At 29.3% G+C, this 5,000-nt stretch overlaps 1 protein-coding gene across 1 annotated transcript in view; it reads left to right on the top strand.

The window, feature by feature from the left end:
• LOC136830106 (mediator of RNA polymerase II transcription subunit 15-like) overlaps positions 1–5,000 on the top strand; it is a 114,451-nt gene that overhangs the window by 71,789 nt on the left and 37,662 nt on the right. The gene's annotated exons all lie outside the window — the stretch shown is intronic.

Raw genomic sequence — 5,000 nt, 5'->3', positions numbered from 1 at the left:
TGGCTAAGAAGTTTTTAAAGATCAGTTGAATGTTGCATGCAAGCAGTACTAAATGCAAGAATGCGCATGCGCAAAAGAAAATTGCTTGGCACTTCCGAATGGTTTGCATTGAATGCTTGGGAGACGAAGCTGTGCATGGTTGCAGTTTTGCAATCGAAACTGCATTGCAGTGAATGTTGCATGGTCTGCAGTGATGCTGTAAACTATTGTATATGCTTTTATCTGTTTATATATATAAATATGATGTATATATATTTATATAATGTATACAGTTTTAAAACTTAACGATATTTTTGTAAGCTTAAGTAGCCGTTTTTTGAAATACATGAATTTTCTATCAATTTATGCTAATCATTATATTCCGCTTCAGTGCTATGTAAAATATTGGCTGGTCTGTTGGTGTTGGTTGGTTTCAGCGGGGCTCATTGGTAGTGCAAAATGAATGATTTGAAATGAAATTAATAGATTTCTGTTAATGAATGATATCTGGGGCACTGTGTAGAACCACGTGAAACACTTGACTGAATTATTCAGTTTAATTTTGTTGTGGAAGATCTAAGAAATTTCATTGTATTTGAGATAAAACTCTACGGGATTCAGTCATATAATTTCACTATGTAAAATGTAAGGTGCCATTGTCAATCGATTTGGCTAGTTTTGCTTTTAAAGGCATTCCGTTTATTTTGATTGATTAAATCAGAGAAAAAAATATGTTCTCATCTCTCTCGCAAAGTCATAAATACTTTATAATACTTTTGTTACTTACAAGGATAAACAGTTTTGTCCCTGTCTTTCTCTCTTACATCTCTTAAACCGAAACACACAAACACACACACACACACACACACACACACACATATATATACATATATATATATATATATATATATATATATATATATATATATATATATATATATATATATATATATGTCATGTACACAGGAGATTGGCATAAGTCAGACGCATGAAAAAACAATAATTGTTAATTTTATTTACCAGATTCATGAAGTTGTCGATATCATTCATTTGTTTCTGTGTAGGTAAATATTTAATTATTTCTATTTATAGATAATTATCAACATTTTAATGTAATGAGCCATTCTGCTTTCCAACCATCCGCCTCTTTAACAGTCTATGTTCATTTGGAATTTTCATATTTTGCTATTTATCTTTTTATCATGCTTTGCTTTGTATGTATTAATCTTTTTCATCAGCCTCAACTACATCATTTTTATTGAAGAAATCGACATAAAATATATATATATTTTTCCTGATGAAATCATAAAATATTTTCATTTTTTCGTGAGGAAATCAGCTAGACATATATTAATTTTTTCTTAAAGAAATCAAGATAAAATAATTTTTTTCCCAATATTTGTTGTCTGGTTTTATGTCAACAGAACTTTTTCCTTTTATATTTTATTTCGAATTTTGTTAGTATTTTCAACTTTACTCCTCTTTCTCAGTTTATTCCTTATTTCCTTTCTTTTTTCTGTAATTTTTTTTTTTTACCTGATGTTTTTGAGCTTCTTATTTCCATTTTTATTCGGAATTCTTTTCCTTCTAGACCACTTTCGTTTCATTTTTTCTTATGCTCCTTTTTTAATGTCTTATGTGATTTCTGTTTTTTTTCTGATTTCATCATATTTTGTTAATTTCCATTACACCCTCTTTACTTCGTAACCTAGTCTGTCTGTCGATCTGTTATTTTCTGTCTATCAGGCTTATTTTACCATGTAAAGTTTGGAGGACGAGTTTTTATTTCCTTTTGATGACAGTTTATCAGTGAATTGCAACATTCTCTTCATGTTTTGATAGTTCCGGTCTCAGTGCCCAACGGGGGATTTTGATCTGATTTTTGTTAATCAGTAAGGTTTTTATCTTGCAAGATAAACTGTCATAATATATATATATATATATATATATATATTATATATATATATATATATATATATATATATATATAATATACAAATACATATACATATATACGTGTATGTATAGCCTATATATATATATATATATATATAATATATATATATATATATATATATATATATATATATATATATATATATATATATATATATATATATATATATATATATATATATATATATATATATATATATATATATATATATATATATATATATATATATATATATATATATATATATATATATATATATATATATATTACTTATACATATATATATATATATATATATATATATATATATATATATATATATATATATATATATATATATATTGTTACTTTTACTGTGTGTCCTCTTCTGCAATTCTGTGTAGCCACGATTTTTAATGCCAGCCTTCTTGTGCCGCCCTTTCTTTCAACTGTGCTTCCTCAACTCTTTAGAATTCGACAACGGCCCCAGCCCGTCCCACCTCTCTCTACCTCCCGAATCAGAGGGTGAGTTGGTGCAAACGAGAGACCTCTGTGTGTGTTTGTCTCTCTCTCTGTGTCTCTCTCTTTCCTGTTAAAACTCTGGGTGAGTTCTGTTGGACAATCTTGGTTGTGAGAATTCGAGGTTGGAGGGGCGGTTGGGAGTCTGGTTTTGGTCCATGGAATGCGCTGCCCCTTAGTTTTATGAAGAGAAATTCTTCAGTAATTCGCTCAGAATAATAGCATACTACCATATAAAGGCAGAAAGTAAATACTGATCTTACTGGGGGGCTTTTGTTGAACCAACTATATATTAACTTGACATATATTAAAAGAATTTTTGTTTTGGTAGAGTAACGAAATGTACTTGGTTCCCACTACCAGACATGAAAAGATTATATGATGTAAATACTTGTACAATAATTATGAGAAAGGTGAATTAACATAGATTTTTGTAAGGTCCTTCTGTCATTTACTGGCAAGAGCAATATAAGTTTTATCGTTGTATTGCAGCTAAATAATGACATCTTGTAGGATGAATGTTACTCCAGCCAACATTTATTTCAACCGTGATTGTTGAAAGTTCTACCAACAGGATGCACCTTTTCTTAATGTTTCACCCTGCTGATTGATCTATAACCAATTAGCTCTCTTGGAATTACTTCAGAATTTGAAGAATATAAGTTTGAATTTAGAAGTCCACTTCATGTTTTTCCAAAGAATTACACTGTGTAGTCTTGTTATCTAAAAGCCTTTAAATTGATATGAATTATTGTAAAATTCCTTCATTCGTTGAATTATCATCCCTCTCTGTGTATACAAGACATACAGTAAATGTTTTTGATAAATACAAAGTAATAAAATGTTCAATTTTAAGAGATCCATCATTTTGCTAAAGTTAGAACGTTGAATTAATTCTTCCAAGTCTTTTAAAACCGATTTACTTAAAGTAATTCACGTTCCCACTTTATCAGATTTCATAACAAAGACTATGTTTTACAATTAGTGATTTTTCTTATTATTGATAAGATATTAAGAGGAGAATAACAAGACACTCCCTTTCTTCCCTAACTGATGGTTCGTGTTGTATAAAGGCATGCCTTTTTCTGCGTGTTTTTCGTGACTTGGCAACGCCACTAACTTGAGTTACCAATTAGTCGATTTCATGTGCATGAATGTTGACTTAATATATGTCTTGATTTACGTTAAATTTTGGTGTCGTGGATTCGCAATCAACTAAAAAATGATTATGACATATACAGTTCATTAATCAAAAAGGTGAATGTAACTGTCGAAATATAATTTAAGTATTTGCATAGTACTTCTGATCGTTTTCAGCAAAAACGAAGATTTTATTGTGAACAGTATCGTAAGCATTGTTTATTTTTAACGGACTATGTGTTTGTGTGTGACGCCAGAAAAACACCAATAATCAGTTCATTAATTGACAGATTATGCAAAGATTAACTTGCAAGCATTGCTAGTCCACGAAACTCCAAAAATTGATGTGCATGGCTTAGTGTTCTTTTGACTTGACAAGCTGACGATTGTCTGACACAGCTTTAACTGCTGAATTTTTTTGAACATAAATGTTTTTGACTGTGTGTGGTTGTTAATCCTTTTGAGTTATTGAACTAAAGTACGTGTTTATATGAAGTGTCATTTGTTGGTCCAATATGCAATTTAAAAACAAATTTCAGAGTCACATTTAATATGGAATGGAAAAATTAAGCTAGGATGAATAAGATTGAATTAGATTGTATATTTGTTTATATATATATATATATATATATATATATATATATATATATATATATATATATATATATATATGGGTAAAACTTAGATCTAGACTTGAAACTGCTTCATTATTAAATATTATTATTTGAATTGCCATGGTAATGGGATTTATGCGAAGGAGATAATTATGATTTTCATCATAATTTCCATTCTTAATTGTTTCTGACGATTATTAAATGCAGTTAGCACCAACAAATGCACAACGAATTGATGACATTTTTCGAACTAACCTTATTGAAAGGAATTTACTTTCCAAAGCTTTCTAAAAAAAGATTGGAAAAAATGATATTAGTATTAGGACGTCACGGACCTACGGCTCAGCTGTTACTGAAATTTTAAAACACAGCTCTTGAAAACTTAACACAGCACTGGAAAAGTCAACACAAATGTATCAAAAGCGCAACACAAAAGTTGAAAACCTAACACGTTTAATAAATGAAACTTCAGTATAGCTTTTGAAATCGTAACACTGAAAACTTAAAACAGTAATTGAATTTTAGTACAGGGACTGAAAACCTTTAACACGGGAAAAGACAACTGAATATAGCAATTGAAAACCTAACACAGTAAATAACTGAAACTTGAGTATAACTTTTGAAGTCTTAACACATAACACCAAAAACTTAAAACAGTAACTGAAATTCTAGAAAATAAATTGAAAACTCAGCACGGGAAGAGAAATTTTAGCACAGGGAATTAAAAACTTAACACATGAAGAGACAACTAAATATAGAATTTGAAAACCTAACACAGTAACTCCTAATATTTACTCTCCATAAGTATACGT

The sequence above is a fragment of the Macrobrachium rosenbergii genome, chromosome 46 (assembly GCF_040412425.1).
Source record: "Macrobrachium rosenbergii isolate ZJJX-2024 chromosome 46, ASM4041242v1, whole genome shotgun sequence".
In the NCBI taxonomy this organism is placed as follows: Eukaryota; Metazoa; Arthropoda; class Malacostraca; order Decapoda; family Palaemonidae; genus Macrobrachium; species Macrobrachium rosenbergii.
The sequence above is the reverse complement of the archived record's forward strand: the minus strand, read 5'-3'. Positions and strand labels throughout refer to the sequence as shown.